The sequence below is a fragment of the Hemiscyllium ocellatum genome, chromosome 10 (genome assembly GCF_020745735.1).
Source record: "Hemiscyllium ocellatum isolate sHemOce1 chromosome 10, sHemOce1.pat.X.cur, whole genome shotgun sequence".
Lineage (NCBI taxonomy): Eukaryota > Metazoa > Chordata > Chondrichthyes > Orectolobiformes > Hemiscylliidae > Hemiscyllium > Hemiscyllium ocellatum.
In genome coordinates this window covers 112,249,334-112,269,614 of record NC_083410.1, presented here as the reverse complement: position 1 = coordinate 112,269,614, position 20,281 = coordinate 112,249,334, and the positions used below count along the sequence as shown (strand labels likewise).

The window sequence follows — 20,281 nt, the reverse complement described above, 5'->3', positions numbered from 1 at the left end:
CAGTTGCAGTGAGCTGTCGCTTCTTACCAATAAATCAGAGGCTTTAGAATTTGTGAACAAAAAACAAAGAACAAAGAAAATGTACAGCTCAGGAACAGGTCCTTCGGCCCTCCAAGCCTGAGCCGATCCAAATCTACTGTCTAAACCTGTCGCCCAATTCCTATCCCTCAACTCCCCACCTACACATGCATCTGTCCAGACACATCTTAAATGAATCTACTGTGCCTGTCTCTACTACCTCTGCTGGCAACGCGTTCCAGACACCCACCACCCTCTGTATGAAGTACTTGCTGCGTATATCCCCCTTAAACGTTTCACCTCTCGTCTCGAAAGCGTGACCTCTCGTTATGGAATCCTTCACCCTGGGATAAAGCTTGTCTCTATCCACCCTGTCTGTACCCTTCATGGTTTTGTAAACCTCAATCAGGTCTCCTCTCAATCTCCATTTCCCTAATGAAAATAAACCTAACCTACTCAACCTTTCTTCATAGCTAGCACTTTGCATACCAGGCAACATCCTCGTAAACCTTCTCTGCACCCTCTCCAAAGCATCCACATGCTCTCGGTAATGTGGCGACCAGAACTGTACACAGTATTCTAAATGTGGCCGAACCAGTGTCTTGTATAATTTTAAATTGACCTGCCAGCTCCTACACTCAATATCCTGTCCAATGAAGGTAAGCGTACTATGTGCCTTCTTCACCACTCTATCCACCTGTGCAGCAACCTTCAGGGTACAATGGACCTGCACTCCCAGATCTCTCTGTCCATCAACTTTTCCCAAGGCTCTTCTTTTCATTGTATAATTCGCTCTGGAACTAATCTTGCCTAAATGCATCACTTCACATTTTGTCTAGATTGAAGTCCACCTGTCACTTTTCCACCCAGCTCTCCAATCTATCCAGTCTGTGAACCAGGCTGGATCCCTCCTGTGAGAAAGTGAAAGTAACTGGAGATGAGAAATGGAGGAGCAGTAAGTCCTGGTGATCCAAAATGATTATCTCAGACAAACCTGTGGCCAGAGACCATGGGTCATATGGTACAGGAGCAGAACCAAGCCATTCAGCCCATCAAGTGTGCTTCACCATTCGATCATGGCTGATGTGTTTCTCAACCCCATTCTCCCATCTTCTCCCTGTAAGCCTTGATCCTCTTACTAATCAAGAAACTATCTATCTCTGGCTTAAATACACTCAATGACTTGGCCTCCATAGCCCTCTGTGGCAATGAGTCACACAGGTTCACCCTGCTCTGGCTGAAGAATTTCCTCCTCATCTCAGTTCTAAAGTGTTATCCCTTCACTCTGTGTCTATGCCCTCAGGTCCTAGTCTCTTCTACCAGTGGAAACATCTTCTCCATGTCTACTCTATCCAGGCCTCTCAGTATTCTATACCTTTTATTCAGATCTGCCCTTATCCCATTAAACTCCATTGATTAGAGATCCAGGGATCTCAACCACTTCTCATGTGACAAGCTATTCACTCCCAGCATCATTTTTGTAAATCTCCTCTGAATCTCTCCAACGCCAGCACATCCTTCCTTAGATACAGGGCCTGAAACTGCTCACAATATTCCAAATGCAGTATGACCAGAGCCTTACACAGCCTCAGCAGTACATCTCTGCTGCTCTATTCTAACATTCTTGAAATGAATGCTAACATTGCATTTGCGTTCCTAACTGCCAACCAAACCTACATGTTAACCTTAGGAGAATCCTGTACTAAGAATCCTAAGTGCTTCAGATTTTCAAAGTCTTTTCCCAGTTAGAAAATACGTTATACCTCCACTCTTCCTACCAAAGGCATAACCTCTCACTTTCTTGAACTGTATTCCATCAGCAACTCCTCTGCCTACTCCCAACCTGTCTAAGTCCTTTCACAGATTCCCACTTCCTCAACACTATCTACCCCTGCCATTTATGTCACTTTCAAACTTACAAACAATGCCGTCAGTTCCTTTGTCCAGATCATTAATGTATAACATGAATATTTGTGATCCCAACACTGACCTCTGCAGAATCCACTGGGCACTGGCTGCCATTCTGAAAAAGATCCCTTTATCCCACTCTCTGCCTTCTACCAGTCAGCCAATCCTTTGTCCCAGTACCTCCCCCCTATAACATGAGCTCTTATCTTATTTAGCTGCCTCCTGAGTGACACCTTGTCAAAGGCCTTCTGGAAATCAAAACAGGTCACATCCACACGTTCTTCCTTGTCTAACTTACTCTTTACCTCCTCAAAAAATCTAACAGATTTGTCAGTCATGACCTTCCCTTGATGAAGCCATGTTGACTCAGCCCTATCACATACTTCCAAGTACTTTGCAATCCCAACTTTATTAATAGACTGTAAAATCTTACCAAGGACTGAGGTCAGGCTAACTGGCCTAGTTTCCTGCTTTCCATGCTTCTTAAACAGGGATGTTACATTAGCCATTTTCCAACCTCCAGGGTCCTCCCTGATTCCAGTGATTCCACTACAATCCCCTCAGCTATCTCCTGCAGAACTCTGGGGTATCTGATCTAGGCAATATATCCATCATCAGACCTTCCAGCTGTGCCTAAGTGATGGCCATTACACTCACCTCTGCCCCTTGACTCTCTTGAAGTCATTTGAATGACTAGTCATGATTTGGAGGTGCCCGTCTTGGACTGGGGTGTACAAAGTTAAAAATCACACAACACCAGGTTACAAAGTCGCAGAGATGTACAACACGGAAACAGACCCTTTGGACCAACCTGTCCATGCCGATCAGATATCCCAACCCAATCTAGTCCCACCTGCCAGCACCCGGCCCATATCCCTCCAAACCCTTCCTACTCATATACCCATCCAGATGCCTTTTAAATGTTGCAATTGTACCAGCCTCCACCACTTCCTCTGGCAGCTCATTCCATGCAGATACCACCCTCTGTGTGAAAAATTTGCCACTTAGATCTCTTTTATATCTTTCCCCTCTCACCCTAAACCTATGCCCTCTTGTTCTTGACTTCCCTACTTCAGGGAAAAGACTTTGTCTATTTATCCTATCCATGCCCCTCATGATTTTATAAACCCCTATAAGGTCACTCCCTCAGCATCCTACGCTCCAGGGAAAACAGCCCTAGCCTATTCAAGCTCTCCGTATAGCTCATTTACAACATTTAAAAGGCATTTGGATGGATATATGAATAGGAAGGGTTTGGAGGGATATGAGCTGGGTGCTGGCAGGTAGGACTAGATTGGGTTGGGATATCTGGTCGGCATGGACAGGTTGGACCGAAGGGTCTGTTTCCATGCTGCCATGCTGTACATCTCTATGACTCTATGAGTGTATGGGTCTGTAGGAGTGTGTGTGTGTCTGTGTGTGTGTGTGTCGTGCAATGAGGTCACCTGTAGTGTGACATGAACCCATGGTCCTGGTTGAGGCCATCCCCATGGATACCGAGCTTGGCTATCAGCCTCTGCTCGGCCACTTTGCGTTGTTGCCTGTCCCAAAGTCCGCCTTGGAGGATGGTCACATGAAGGCCTGAGGCTGAATGTCCCTGACCGCTGAAGTGTTCCTCGACTGGGAGGGAACACTCCTGTCTGTTGACTGTTGTGCAGTGCCCATTCATCCGTTGTCGTAGCGTCTGCTTGGTTTCGCCAATGTATCATGCCTCTGGCATCCTTGCCTGTAGCGTATGAGATAGACAATGTTGGTAGACATTGGAGTGTGTGACTTCCAGAGATACACAAAACAAACACACCAGGACATCCCACCGTATCAAGCAATGGGACCCTGTGTGAGAACCTCTCTGGCTATATTGAATGCATCTTGAAACCCATTGTACAGGGGACCCCCAGCTTCTGTCATGACACTACACATTTCTTACAGAAACTCAGCACCCACGGACCAGTCGAACCAGGAACATTCCTCGTCACAATGGATGTTTCAGCACTCTACACCAGCATCCCCCACAATGTGTTCTCAGTATTCAATACCAATAACTGCCAATCTCCGAGTACTGTCCTACAACTCATCCGTTTTATCCTCAACCACAACATTTTCACCTTTGACAACCAGTTCTTAACAAGACACAAGGAACAGCCATGAGGACCAAATTTGCACCCAAATATGCTAACAGTTTCATGCACAAGTTCAAACAAGACTTCTTCTCTTACAGGACCTCCAACCAACACTATACACCAGGCACATTGACAACATTTTCTTCCTCTGGACCCATGGCGAGGAGTCACTGAAATAGCTACACAGTGGTCTCAATGTGTTTCACCCTACCATCAAACTCACCATGGACTACTCTTTAGTATCTGTCTTATTCTTGAACACGTGCATCTCTAAAAAGGATGGCCACCTCACCACCTCACTCTACCACAAACCCATGGATAACCTCCCCATGCTGCACTTCTCCAGCTTCCACCCGAAACATATTAAAACAGCCATCCCCTGTGGACGAGGAGAAAGTGATGACTGCAGGTGCTGGAGATCAGAGCTGAAAAATGTATTGTGGAAAAGTACAGTAGGTCAGGCAGCATCAAAGGAGCAGGAGAATCGACGTTTTGGGCATAAGCCCTATGGACCAGCCCTACACATATACAGGATCTGTTCAGATGAGGAGGAACATGATGGGCACTTTGAAGTACTCAAGGATACCCTCATAAGAACGGGGAACGATGCTCAACTTATCAACCACCAGTTCCGATGTGTGACAGCAAGAAACCGTAATGACCTCCTCTGGAGACAGACATGAGCTGCAACCAACAGGGTACACTTTGTTGTCCAGCACCTCTCAGGAGATGAAAAACTACACCATATTCTTCGTAGCCTGCAACACATTATCAATGCAGATGAGCACCTCGTCAAGACCTTCCCCACACCGCCACTTCTCGCCTTTGAACCAAACATCAAACAGATCATTGTTCGCAGCAAACTGCCCAGCTCTCAGGAGAACGCCATAGGTCCTTCTCACAGCAGACGCTGCTAGACGTGTCTAGGTGTTGACACTGATACCACCATTATGTGTGGGGACACCTCCCACCATGTGCGCGGCAACTTGGCCAATGTTGTCTATCTCATATGCTGCAGGTATATTGGCGAGACCGAGCACAGCCTACAGCAATGGATGAATGGGCACCGCACAACAATCAACAGGCAGCAGTGTCCCCTCCCAGTCTGGGACATTCGACCTCGGACCTTCGGATGACCATCTTCCAAGGCAGACTTCGGGAGAGGCAACAATGCGAAATAGCTGAGCAGAGGCTGATGTCCAATTTCAGCACCCATGGGGGATGGCCTCAACCGGGACCTTGGGTTCATGTCACACTACAGGTGACCCCACTGCACTACACACTCACACACAGACACTCCTACAGACCCATACACTCACACAGACCCCCTCTCATACACAAGCTCTCTCTCATACGCTCACACATACACTCATTGCTCACACACATACCCTCTCACAGACTTTTACCCCTTTAAACTCACATACTCTCTCATAGACACTCATAACCTCACCCACATACATACCCACATGCACACACATAAGTTTGCGGGGATAATTTTGTACTTGCAGAGTTACATTTTATTTTCCTCAAAAACTGCATGAATCCATGTCAGATTCTGTAAATCCCTTTTTTAGATTGGAATCAGTCTGAACATTGGGGCACAGACAGCCTCACACAGGGCACCTCACACCCATGGGACCTATGGCTAAAGTTCATTTGATTATATAACATTTTTAAAAAGTTCTGGGATTTACATATGAAGGAACTGAAGATGGTCATTCTAAAAGACTTAACAAACAAACCAGGTCTTTTTCAATACATGATTACAATTACATCACACTGTAAACTTTTGCTATAAATTCTGTCTTACTGTCTTAACCTCCACAACCACCTGATGGAGGAGCAGTGCTCTGAAAGCTGGTGCTTCCAAATAAACCTGTTGGACTATAACCTGGTGCAGTGTGATTTTTAACTTTGTCCATCTAGGGGGCGTGGCCAGCTGCGGGACGGGGCGGGGCGTATAGTACAAGGGGCGCGTCCGTGCAGGGGTGGGGCTTATCGTTGAAGGGGCGTGGTCAATGACATCACAAACCGGATTGCGGATGGAGGGCAACACCGTGTCATCACCAATGGGCGGTGACGTCGCGTCACCTGAGGCGTGGTCATGACGTCAGGGGGAGTTGCGACGCATGCGTGTTGGGGGAGGGGGGCGGTTCTACACGGGGTTGCCAGGCCGGTGCGGGAGGGGCGGCCGGAGCTCAGTCGGAGACCGAGAGGGAGACGACGATGGGAGCTGAGGGGACTGCCCTAACCCCGGGGCCCAGTGCGGACACCGCCGTGTGAGGCGGCTGACTCCCGCATCCTGAGGTAAGGCAGCAAGTGTCCGGGAGGCCTGGAGCCGGCCTGGCGGTGATGGAGCGCGGCCTAGCCGCTACCCCGTTCCCGGGGCCGGCTGTCAGTGCGGCCTAACTCCCTGGGCCCGTGTGTGCCCGGCGCTGTCAGGGGCTGCAGTGACGCCGGGCCTTGGCGCTGTCAGCCGCCCCCGGATCCCCTGGGCCTTGTGGAGGGGAGTGTTGTGCTGTCCCTGTGCCGGATCCCAGTGTGTATCCCCGGGGGCTGTCTCACTCGGAGCGGGGCTGAGTTGTCCCAAATGTCTCACACCTCAGCCTGGAGCCCCGGCTCGCGAGTGACGCCGAAAGTAACCTTACACAAGTTATTGTTTAAAGCTTTTCCTTGACCTAACGTGTCCACTGGTGTGTGTGTGTGTGTGTGTGTCAGGCGTTTGCAGGTTAATTATTGATTTTTGTTTAAACGAATTGCACATTTTGTGTTACATGATGTCTCCGATCAAATCCCTCCTTGTAAAAATGTGGCACTTCCCTGAAGCTGTTACTTATAAACTTTGTAAAGAGCCAAAATAACGAGCAGGACAAGTACTTTTCGGTGCGTACTGATCAGTGCACCTGAAATACCTTTTTATAGTTTTAAAGTCGTCGTCTCTATACAAATGCGGAACGAAGAAGTTAAAACCAATTTAAAAACGTTTTCACTTCGTCATACAGTTTCTTCGAGGGACGGTGGTATTTTTATGTTCATTTTGTTTATGTTGATCCCAACTTTTCAAGCCGTTTAGAGAATGTTTATAAAATTTTAAAATGCCACCTTTTGATGAATAGCAACATCTCTTTGCAAACAGCGTCCTAAAACATGAATACCTTATTTAGTTAATTTATTGTGAAACTGGCTGATGATATGCAGGTAGTTAATTTTTGACAGTGATGTACAAGAGTAAAAAATGAGGTCTGCAGATGCTGGAGATCACAGCTGAAAATGTGTTGCTGGTCAAAGCACAGCAGGTTAGGCAGCATCCAAGGAATAGGGAATTTGACGTTTCGAGCATAAGCCCTTCAGTTTTTATAATAGACACGTTTTCAGTCTATATGAGGAACATACTTGATCAGAATAATCCATACTTTTATCTGTATAAACTTAATTAAAAGTAATTTGAAAGCGGGGAGATGTTGGCATAGTGGTAATGTCACTGGACCATTTGAGAAGGAAGCCTGCCATCCTTCTCTGGTCTGGCCTACATATGCCTTGAGCTACAGCAATGAGATTGACTCTTTTCTGCCCTGAGAAATGGCCCTGTTCGCCACTCAGGTCAAGGGAATTAGGAATGGGTAACAACTTAGAAAAACATTTCTATGGGTGTACCTCCCCTGTCAAAATGCATGTTCAAGCTCCAAATAGCAGAGTTTAATGCAAATTAAATACTGTGTGGATTTGTCAACCAGCACAGTGCTTGGGGCTGTAGAGGATAGCGTTACTCTTTGTTAACATCCCATTCTGCAGCAACTTGATATTTGAATAAAGGATGTGTGGTGATCAGTGGGAGAGTTCCAACCAATTATGAGCTTTTGTGGGGATGAAGGGGATAAAATGTAGCAGTGTCGCTGGTAATTCTTTGGAAGATCTTTTGTCCTTGAAAAGCACAGAACTGAAATGTTTGTAAGCAGGTCCTTGCAGTTGATTACGAACAACAAGTGTCAGAATTCTCAAAATTAGTGAGCATTGCACTGAAACTTCAATTTTCTGGGTGACACATTTATCAATAGAACAAGTGATTGACATTTTGCAGCATACAGACCTGATGGCAGTAAAAAGAATGTTGCTGAATGCATCACTTGGCCTTATGCAGATCAGAGTATTGCAGTAGTAAAAGATTCCTATTCCAGTTGAAGGAGCAGTGTGTATATTTACACATGCCAAAATTTTCAGTAACTTGATAACTAGTTGAATCATTTGAAAAATAATAATTGTCTGACAGAGGAGTTTAATACAGTTTTTTTTGGTTATAGCTGTTTGATTTCTGTTGTGGAAATTGATTTAAAATAAATGTCTTGTATTGCATGTAGGATTATTAAGACTTCTTAGTGTGAACTAAAGCACATACCTTTTAATATGATTCTGAGTTGTATTTTGAGATGCTCTCTCCAGATGATTGTCTTGAGTACATTGATCCATGTTTCATCCGTGCTATTGGGGCCAATTTATTAGATATATTCAAAAGGGAGCTGGCTGTGGTCCTTGCGGCTAAAGAGATCAAAGAGTGTGGAGAGAAAGTAGGAATGGGATACTGAAATTGCATGATCAGCCCCTGATTATAATTTAATAGTAATGGAAGCTTGAAAGGCAAATGGCCTACTCCACCTATTTTCTATGCTCAATATTCTGAATCAAATAGATAGGCCAGTCACTTCTCAGCATGAGCTAAATATGTTATATAAAGCAACTGAGCAGAATGTCTTTTCAGTTGAGTCACTTTGTGACATATCTAACCATAGCTGAGAAGCAAATATTGTTTGTTGATCCCCAATATTTACTAGCAAGAAAAAGTAGTGGGGAGATCAAATTAAGGAGAACCTTTTTTTTTAAAAAATGGGAATACAGGAAAGAGAGCTCAGAAGGAGGCTACAGTTAATAAAAAAACCTACAGAAGTTTCAGCAAAAGGTGAAAAATAGGAACAAGAAAAATGTAAACGATCATGTGGTAAGGTTTCTCAGCTGACCCATTTCTTGTTTGGGCCACAGTGAAAATTGATTGTACAGTTTGGTTGTTAGCCACAAAGTGTCCAGCAAACAAAGTTCTTTGCTGTGCATCATCAAAATAATTAGCATAATATTTTCAGACATTGGAAATGCTATCTTTGGAATTTTGAATAAAATTAATTTCTATTGGAAGTTTCTTGTTTATTACTCCTTAGATTTGAGTGTTTCTGTCAGTCATAAAGTACATTGTCTTATGGGACCGGAATCTAAACAATATGCTGCACCAGCAATGGTTGTCATCTCAGTAAGTCGGGGAAGTGGTGGTGTGGTGATGTTGCTGGCCTAGCAATCCTCAAGTGCAGGGTAATACTTTATGGGCATGGGTTCGAATCCTACCCAGAGTAGCTGTTGGAATTCAAACTTGGTGTGTAATTGAAACTGGTCTCTGTTATGGTGAGCATGGAACTGTTGTTGATTGCCATAAGAATACATCTATTTCTCTAATGTCCTTTATCGAGTGAGTTTGTATGCTCAGGCGTGCATGTGAGTCCTTACCTTCAGGAATATAATTGTTCATTGAAATGATCCTGCAAGCTACTCACTTCAAGGACAGTTAGGGCAGCTAACAAGTGTTGGGCTTGCAAGCGATGCTTTCATTCCATGAAAGAATAAGTTGATACATCATGTGTTTGTTGAGTAGCACACTTCCTCTATAGTGTCAGTCATATCAATTCCTTACAAAAATGAATTGAGAAACAGTCAAGCTGCCAATACATGGTTTGCCCTCCTTGGTGTTGCAAGTGGTGCAAAAAGTCATTGGTATTCTTATCAAAGTTTCTAAGTTTGATATTATTGGTCATGCGACATACAATTGTCTCCCAGTTTCCACAACTGGAAATTCAGGAGCCTGCCTGTCTCCTGTACTACATTTAATGGTAAACCATTTTTATTGGTACAACTGCTCTTAACTCGCTATAGAAATTTAATTTGGCCATTATATTTTAGGCCAGAGCATTTGCCAGATTTTAAGCCCAGATAATAACTCTAATACTTGCAACTTTATGACATAGTTTACCAATTAAATATGTCACAAATAACTGCAATCTTCAGCATTAAATGCCTGTAAGTTTTCATGTGATATATGCTGGGTTTGAAAGAAGAGTGTAGCTAAGAGGTGAAATGGGTGCTAGATTGTTTGTTGGAATGTGCTTGAGTTGGAGACTGTTTTAACTGAAATTAAGAAATTAAAAAGTATTTGCTGTCTCGAGCTTAAAAGAGGAGAAAAGCAATCAATATAAATTCAATTCCCCCTTTATCAGTGACAAATACACAGATTAAAAACATTTCTACTGTGTCTGTAATGGAAATAAGTTCTACACTTTTTACCTGTCTACAATAACAAATTCTAATTTGAATTAGATACAAACTAAAAAGTACTTGGATGAATAGCAGATAACATGTCATGCTTGGATTACAGAAAATATAGAATGAATTTTAGAACAAGGTAACAAAGCTGACAAGAAACAGAAATATTCATACAGCTGTTCCCCCCCCCCCCGCTTCCTTTTAGTTCATGCTGCAGTAATTATGTACACTGATCGATTGAGTGCAATTGGGCTTTCCCACCTTGCCCTTTGTCAGATCTAACAGGTTGAAATTAATTCTAAAGCAAAACCTTATCCTTTATAATGTCTGTGTACAGGAAGTCTGCATAATTTTTAAGCAAGTGTTTTAATGGTTGGTTGCTGTTTTGTAAAACTGCGATGACTGCATTGTTTATACAATGGCACATCGGTTTGTACTCATCATCTCTGCTGTTGGTGGAAAGAAACAATACCAACAAACATCAATCAAAACATAGATGTTTGGAAATGAGCATGCCCTCGTTTTATTTTGGGGGTTCAGAAGGGTGGTGGTTTTATTATGGTCATATGTAATATCTGAATTTCTCAATTCCTCTGTCACCATTGCAAAGTGAAGCTATACTATACTTTGAAAGCATTAAAAGTAGCTGCAAACTACTTGATGTTGTGGGTTGAATTCAGCTGTATGAATATTTCTGTTTCTTGTCAGCTTTGTTACCTTGTTCTAAAATTCATTCTATATTTTCTATAATCCAAGCATGACATGTTATCTGCTATTCATCCAAGTACTTTTTAGTTTGTATCTAATTCAAATTAGAATTTGTTTTGTACAGGTAAAAAAGTGTAGAACTTATTTTCCATTGCAGACACAGTAGAAATGTTTTTAATCTGTGTATTTGCCACTGATAAAGGGGGGACTGAATTTATATTGATTGCTTTTCTCCCCTTTTAAGCCCGAGACAGCAAATACTTTTTTAACGTACTTAGGAAACAAACATGTTAGGAAGTCTGTTTTTTCTTACCCCACACTACCACCTAACTGGGGTAATGCTTATTTTTCACCAGCACCCCTGTAGTGTATGTGCAGGTGTAGGACACAGTGGAGAACAAGAAGTGTGTAAATCTTTATTGATATTCTACCATCAGGAAGAAAGGAAACACCCGAGTGGCCAGTGACAAGCAGTGCCCTTCTCATAAAGAGCGGTGCTGCGTGATCAAGCAGTGAAGGGGAGGACAGGGCCTGGACCCGTTTATGGCTAGTTTGGCCAGGTGCAGGAGCAGACCCACGAGGAGGTCCTCAAACCTGCCATGACCCCGCCCCCCCCCCCCCGCCTGTACCGGGTGTCCAAAGATCAGGAGTGGGGGGACTGAAGTGCAACCAAAAGCAGAGAAGATTTTTAAGAAAGTCAAAAAGGGGTTGCAAATGCCCAGACCCAATATATACATGGTCCACGGACTCCACAGCACCACAGAACCAGCAGGTTGGACTGGGAGTCCATGAACCATCGCATTCTGTGGTTGCAGGGGATTGCTGCGTGCAGCATCCTCCACCCCAGATCCCCAAGAGAAAGAGGGAGGACCACTGCATAGAGAGCCCTCCACTGGGGGGTCTCCACCGCCCATTGGCAAATGGGCACACCAAGGCGTGTCTGCACTATAGATGAGGGAAAAGAGATGGACAGTGTGCAGCAGCAGTTTATACAGGGCCCACCGTTTTATGTCCCTAAAAGGGGCAAAACTAAAACTCCGACGGGAGCTGAGGTTGTGGAGCACAGGCTCCTGCGGGAAGTACGGGACTTTTGGGCCCATGTGAAATTCCATCCGGGCACAGCTAGTTATTGTTTGATATATTTCTTTATTTTTTTCAAACTCCATCCCTCCCTAAGGTAGGTTCCCACGAACACTGGCTTTTGGACTCCCATTTTTTAAATAAATCCGCAACAAAATCTTTTAAGATCAAATCAAAGATGGAATTAATTAACAAGGCATTCGGCACTCAAGGAAACTGCTTTGTTGTTCCATTCACATACAAATATTCAAGAAGCTGAGGAAGGTGGGGCAGAAGAGGGGAGATAAGTTTTATAAAATTACAAATTTTGTTAAATGCAGAGGTGTGTTTAAAAAAAAAATCAGTTCATGTGAACTACAACGGCCTGAGTTCAGTGTCCATTAACAATTTTCTCAGTGAACTGAATCTAGTAGTTTCCTTTCTGGCGAGCAAACTGTAGATTTCTTTCAGATAACAGCTTGAAAACAATGATGGAGGTCTGAGGCAGGCTGCACGTGCAGCCTGGAATCCTCATTTCCCAACAAGTGACAAAAATCCCAAAATTATGTGATCAAGCATTACAACATGTTGAAGTTTGTCTTGTGTTAAAGACTGGTATTTCATGTGCCGAGAGTCCATCTTGTTGGGCTGATTTGGAAGTTTGCTAAGTTAACAGTATAGCTTTACCTCCTCCAGAGATTCCACTGCAATGTGATGGTACAGCCTTGACCCCTATTTTAGCCAATGTGTCTTGCTGTTTTTCTTTTATCCAGAGCTGGCTAGAGACAAATTTCTCATCTCCAGTCCGTTTGTCAGCTTTAATTGGAAAGGCCATGCAATGCCGGAGGTTCAGAAGTTTCTGGAAATAATCATGTAATCAGTAATACTCATCTGATCAGGCTCAGCCATTTGAGTCCAGTAAGGTGGCTCACTTGTAAACGCAGTTGAATGTAAACCGGGAAATGAGAAAAATATAGTATTCTTTGACTTTTTTTTCACCCCTTTTGGCTATGACACATTTCTTCATGGGAATCTGTTAATAATTTCCTGATGCATTTGAGGGACAAAAAGTAACTTTTTTAAAAAACATACTTTGTCTTTTGAAGTCTTTGAACAGGGTGGAAGGAAGATTGGATAGATATGTTGGAATGTACATTAGTATTTTCTTGTTGGGGTTTGAGTAACATTAGCTGAAACCTACATCATCAACCACTTTCAGTGTAAGAACTTGGAAGAAATAATAAGATCTGAAATATTTCCCTGAGTTTAAAAGTGACTGCTTGGCATGGGCACTTTGAACTCCAGATTTAATGCATAAGGAAGCAAGGTTACAGTGCAAAGTGAATTTGTAGTTTTTCTGTTGAGGTATGATCAGGTAAATGCTGTGATTCTTATAGATTTTACCATGCTGCACCTTCTGTCAAGTCTTTTGCTGATAAAAGTTTTTATGGAGTCCCGCACATGGTCCTTCTGTCTCTGTTCATTGCATCATTCAGCCTTTCGTGCAATGTAGTACCTTTTAAATATTTTTGTAAGACCTTTAAGTCAGATTTTCATGATGTAAATGCAGATTTTTGGACAACACAACATGGTTCTATTCATTTATTTGTAAACTTTGCAGAATTACCTGAGTGTGGGGATTATGCTTCTATATATCTATAGAATTATTCTAGTGTGATATAAAAGAACATCATATATTGTGTGTGGAAATACAAATGTGTGATCCAGCATTTTCTATTGGTAAACTACGGAAGAGTAAAATGAAATCATGGTTTGCATGAAAACTTGCACCTCCCTCTGTGTCTTTGTTATGATTTGGAGATGCTGGTGTTGGACACACACTCACTCATGCACCCCCTCAAAGACCTAAGACACTCTACACTCACTACACATATACTCTCTCTCACACTCTCAACTCCCCCAGCCCAGACAGGCGCACACGTGCGCACACATATACATATATGTTTGTGGGGTAAATTTGTCCTTGCAGAGTTACATTGTACTTTGCTCAAAAACTGCATGAATTCATGTAAAACTCTTATCTCACTTTTTAGATTAGAATCAATCTAAACATCATGGCTTAAACAGAGAACACAGGGGGCTAACACCTTCAACATATTGTCTAGCTATCACCAATTGTTAGTTAATCTGAGAATGCAACTTATTAAAAAGTGATTTACACATGAAAGAAGTGAAACTATCATGGTATTCGAACAGATGAAAGACTCAACAGATAATCAAGGTATTTTTCATGTATAATTTCAGTTACTTCACACTAATTCTTTGCTATAAATTCTGTGCCTTACAATTGTATCCTCCACAACCACCTGATGAAGGGGCAGCGCTCCAAAAGCTAGTGCTTCCAATTAAACCTGTTGGACTATAACCTGGTGTTGTGATCTTTAACTGTGTCTTTGTGTAAGAGTACTGAACATTCTGCTTCATTAACTTTTGTGGAATCCTGATCCCTGGTCTCCTGACTTTTGCTCCACTGTTGGCTGCCATGCATTCAGTCATCTGGTTAATGTAGTCTAAGAAATCTCTCCTTGACCATCATCTTCACCTCCATTTGAATCCTTCCTTGAAACCCAGTTCCTACCCCAATCCTTTCGTTCATGGCTATCTCCATTGGCTCAGATTTAATTTAGCTCATGCTTAATTTCCTCGGGCATCTTTTGTGTGTTTGAAATGCTGTCAGCTTTGTTCGCCTTGGCTCAAGCTTGTGCCCTCTTCAGGGTCAGAAATTGGGGATTTGAGCCCATGCACAAGGTTTGAGCGTACAGTCTGAACAGTTCCAAGTTGGTGGTGGTTGACTTTTAGATTGAGATATTAAATTGATGCCCCTTCAGCCTCCGAGTCATTGGAGATGTACAGCAAGGAGACAGATCCTTCGGACCAACTTGTCCATGCCGACCAGATATCCAAATCTAATTTAGTTCCACTTGCCAGCACCCAGACCTTATCCCTCCAAACCCTTCCTATTCATATATGCATCCAGATGCCTTTTAAATGTTGCAATTGTACCAGCCTCCACCACTTTCTCTGGCAGCTCATTCCATACACGTACCACCCTCTGCGTGAAAACGTTGCCCCTTAGGTTTCTTTTACATCTTTTCCCTCTCACCCTAAACCTATGCCCTCTAGTTCTGGACTGCAACAACTTTGTCTGTTTATCCTATTCATGCCCCTCATGATTTTATAAACCTCTATAAGGTCACTCTTCAGCCTCCGCTCCAGGGAACATATCCCCAGCCTGTTCAGCCTTTCCCTATAGATCAAATCCGCCAACCCTGGCTACATCCTTGTAAATCCTTTTTGAACCTTTTCAAGTTTCGCAACATCTTTCCGATAGGAAGGAGACCAGAATTGCATGCAACATTCCAAAAGTGGCTTGACCATCATTCTGTGCGGCTGCAACATAACCTCCTAACTCCTGTACTCAATGCTGTAACCTAGACTCTGATTTCCAGCATCTGCAGTCCTCACTTTTTGGCCTAGTTGATTTTAACTTTACTGCAAATCCTCTTGCAAGGATGCCTACCTTGAAGAAGTTCTCCTTCTCTCCTGAAGAAGGGCTTTTGCCCGAAAAGTCAATTTTCCTACTCCTCAATGCTCTGACCAATAAAGGTAAGCATACCCAATGCCGCCTTCGCTATGCTATCTACCTGCAACTCTACTTTCAAGGAGCTATGAACATGCCTCCAAGGTATCTTTGTTCAGCAACGCTCCCTAGATCTTACCATAAAGTATATAGGTCCTTTGACAATTTGTGTTCCCAAATGCAACATTTCACATTTTTTCTGAATTAAAATCCATCTGCCATTCCTCTGCCCATTGGCCCCTCAGATAAAGATCTGGTTGTAATCTGAGGTAACCTTCTTCGCTGTCTACTACACCTCTAATTCTGGTGTCATCTGCTATGGTCACATCCATTTATGTAAATGACCAAAAGTAGTGGGTCCAACACTGATCCTCGTGGCGCTCCACTGGTCACAGGCCTCCAAACTGAAAAACAATCCTCCACCACCCTCTGTCTTCTATCTTCGAGCCAGTTCTGTATCTAAATGGCCAGTTCTCTCTGTAACCCGTGAGATCTAACCTTGCTCACCAGTCTCCCGTGGGAACCTTGTCGAATGCCTTACTGAAGTCCATATAGATCACATCTAATGCTCTACCCTCATTAATCCTCTGTTACTTCAAAAAATTCTGTCAAGAACGTGAGACATGACTTCCCATGCACAAACTCATTAGATTAGACTTAGTGTGGAAACAGGCCCTTCGGCCCAACAAGTCCACACCGACCCGCCGAAGCGCAACCCACCCATACCCCTACATTTACCCCTTACCTAACACTACGGGCAATTTAGCTTGGCCAATTCACCTGACCCGCACATCTTTGTGACTGTGGGAGGAAACCCACGCAGACACGGGGAGAACGTGCAAACTCCACACAGTCAGTCGCCTGAGTCGGGAATTGAACCCGGGTCTACAGGCGCTGTGAGGCAGCAGTGCTAACCACTGTGCCACCGTGCTGCCCATCATGCCACCGTGCTGCCACCGTGCTGCTCATGTTGACTATCCCTAATCCTTTTCTTTCCGAATACATGTACATCGTATCCCTCAGCATTCCCTCCAACAACTTGCCCACCATTGATGTCAGGCTCACTTGTGCACTCAACTGATTCTGGCCTCTTGTGCCAAAGTTGAAGGCAACACCTATACGAACCTGCCATATAAATTTGTAGAAAAAAAATTCCTGCTCCTCTTCAAGCACAGTCCAAAACTTTTTATGTCTGTGAAGGCACAGAAATGTTTGGTACCTCCAACAATGCCACACTCCCTTACCACTGCTGGATTGTTAGTATATGGACTGAGTTCTGTCATGAGGCATGAACACACAGCCTTCTCAGTCACAATAAAGCCAAACTTGAACCTGTAACCAGGACTCAAATCCATCAGCATAAAGCTGTCAACAAGAAACTCAGTGCCCAAAGTTGATATAAGGAAGCTAACAGTTTGTAAACTGAATATCACATGACTCTTCAAAGAAGAGATAGGGAGTATTCCTGTTATTTGGCCAGTGTTTATTCCTTACCAATATCATGAGAAACAACAAGTGATCTGGTTGTTTATATTGTTGGGAGGATCTAGTGTATATGTTGGCTGCTGTTTTCCTTTGGATGACATTGTTGACTGCAGTTCAGAAGTGAGTATGGGCCTTGAAGCACTTCAGAGGATCCTACAAATGTGAACCAAAATATAGAAAGCCAAATTTGTTCTTTCACTTTAATATAAATGCAATTGCCTCTTTTTAAAAAATAAGGATGAAGTTATGTGTCATCTAATTTTCTTCTGAAAGAAAGAGTGCTTTTGTCTGCATTGACTTTCATCAGGATTAATATGTAATTTACATTTTATGTATTATAAAGTTCACTGTAAATTCGAATCTTTTTTTCAGGTTCTACTGCATAACAATGTAAAACATACAAGCAAGTATATAAATAATTGATTTTATAGGAGGAACATAGGAAACAAGAGCAAAGCAACCTCTTGAGCCTATTCTACCATTCAAATAGATCTTGGCTGATCAACCTGAATACCATTTCCCTACTGCATCTCTCTCTATCTTTAATATTTAGAAATTTAGCAGCCTGGTATCCTGGTTTTATCGTTTACTTCAAATGCATCGACATGTGCTTTCCTAAGGAATGGGCTATTACAGCCAGGCTGACCTTGTTCTCAATGCTGTGCATATGCCCAATGGATTGTTGAGTAGCAATCAGAATAGCCATTTTGGTAAACATTAACCCCTTCTGTAACCTGCTGCAGGGGCATTGAGGCAAGTTGCACCACTTCTGCAGTCATCCAGATTGTGTACAGGCATAACGCTGAATTAGAGATTTTTCTTGTTTGAGTGACTGTAACTCAGCCTCTGAGCCATCTAGGTTAACGGAGCAATCCAAATCTGTGCATGTTAAATCAGACTCTAATTCACCAGAGGATTCTAGGTAATCCAAGATGGAGGATGGGGAAAGTTTCTGGCTGTAAGAGCAGCTTTTTTTAAAAGCTATTTTAGGCGTTGGAGGTGATTTCCTTGAATTCCAGGAGCAGCAATTACTGTTTTATGTGCTGTTGCACTGTTTTGGAACTTTGGAGACAAAAAAAAATCAAAACAGCATGTTTAAAAGGAAGAGGAACAGACAAAGGAAGGATTTGATGAGGTCAGTGCAGGTGAGAGAGAGAGGGAGAGAAGTCACATTGCTAAATGACACAGCAGTGAACCATGCACATTCATTGCCTTTGCTATTTGAATTCATGTATTGTTGGATATCTGAGTCTATCTGTGAAAATTAATAAACAGTGAAATTTGCAACTAATCTTGGAGGAACGTGCTTGGGAGAGGTCACAGCAGAGAAACAGAAGTGGATATTTTAAGCATGGCTTTACAGTATGTCTGCAGTAGTGAGTAGAGTGGGTTCTTGATTCAATGTTATATTAAGATGTCTCGATTAAACTTAAATTGATACTTATGGCTTATATTTTTATCATGGAGTAGTGTTTTGTAGAGGAATAAGACAGTGCTATTTTCTGGGTCTGTAGATTGAAAGAAGGTAAAATAGCCTTTAGTAGAGTGATATGCTCTTCGGAGTTCAGGGAGAGTTTACGGGTTACTAGGATTATATCTGCAAGTAATGCCGTTGGTTGCAAAGCTTATGAGATAGAATGGATCGGTTGGAGAGACAGTTAGAGGCAATGAGGAATTTACAAGAGGATGTGATGAATGGCAGTTATAGGAAGGGGAAAAAGTCCCAGACACAGTCACATAGATGGGTTAGCTTTGGGAAAGGTAAGAGAGGTAGGCAGTTCGTGCAGGGGTCTTCTGTGGCTATCCCCGTTTCAAGTAAGAATGCTGTTTTGGAATATGGAGGGGGTGATGGATTCTCAGGGGAACGTAGCATGAACAGCCAAGTTTCTGGTGTTGAGACTGGCTCTAATGTAATCAGGAGTGCGTTGGGTTCCTAATAGTTGGGAGGTCGTGTTGTGGATGTACAGGACATTGGTTAGGCCACTGTTGGAATTTTGCGTGCAATTCTGGTCTCCTTCCTATCGGAAAGATGTTGTGAGACTCGAAAGGGTTCAGAAAAGATTTACAAGGATGTTGCCAGGATTGGAGGATTTGAGCTACAGGGAGAGGCTGAACAGGCTGGGGCTGTTTTCCCTGGAGCATTGGAGGCTGAGAAATGACCTTATAGAGGTTTATAAAATTGAGGGCCACGGATAGGCTAAATAGGCAAAGCCTTTTCCCTGGAGGGTCGGAGAGTCCAGAACTAGAGGGCATAGGTTTAGTGTGAGAGGGGAAAGATATAAAAGAGACCTAAGAAGCAACTTTTTCACACAGTGGGTTGTATGCTTTCATGCTGTACGTCTATGACTCTGACTCTAATTGCAGAAAAGACATAAAAAATATAGGAATATGTAGTTTAGCATTGCTAAACTGATAAAATCACATCAATAAAGTACATTGTAAAATTTCAGGATATTCAATTAAAAGGGGTATGCCTTCATAGAATCTGTGTACTTTGTTTATGCATCTCTTTCTAACATTGTTGCCGAAATAACCATACTGAATAAGCTGAAATGCTGTTTTCACCACAGGAAGCGTTTGAGCTGTTTTGATGTTTGGATTTTTTTTTACTGATTTGCAGAGTAGTTTGCACTTTTGGCACATTTTTGTCAAATTGTCTCCCACTTGCATTGCAGCACAGCAGAAACCCACAAATTTCATATAAAAGTGTAGGCAGAGCAACTAAGATATTCAGCATTTTATATGAATTGAGCAATTAACCATTACACTAACTGGTTGTATTTTAATTGCTCCTTGTAAGCTAAAATTAGACAATTTTCTTGTTCAATTTAAAACATGTTGCTCATCCTAATTTGCTTTTCTTTGATTAGTTAGGCTCTAAATGCTTCACGTCACTTTGAATTAATTTGCAAGCATTATCATCTCATTTACCTTTTAACAGTATCTCCTTGCAACTAAGAGTCCAGTCCAACCTTACTGCTTTTATAGAGTTTACTTACATCAGACTGTTTGTTTATATATTATTTAT

The 20,281-nt window shown here is 42.7% G+C and overlaps 1 protein-coding gene across 1 annotated transcript in view; it reads left to right on the top strand.

The window, feature by feature from the left end:
- Positions 1-6,212: 6,212 nt before the first annotated feature.
- Positions 6,213-20,281, top strand: part of LOC132819910 (aftiphilin-like) — a 62,824-nt gene continuing 48,755 nt past the window's right edge. Inside the window, exon 1 of the mRNA XM_060831876.1 lies at positions 6,213-6,353. The gene's annotated coding sequence lies outside the window, so the exon portion shown is untranslated. The remainder of the gene's footprint in view (positions 6,354-20,281) is intronic.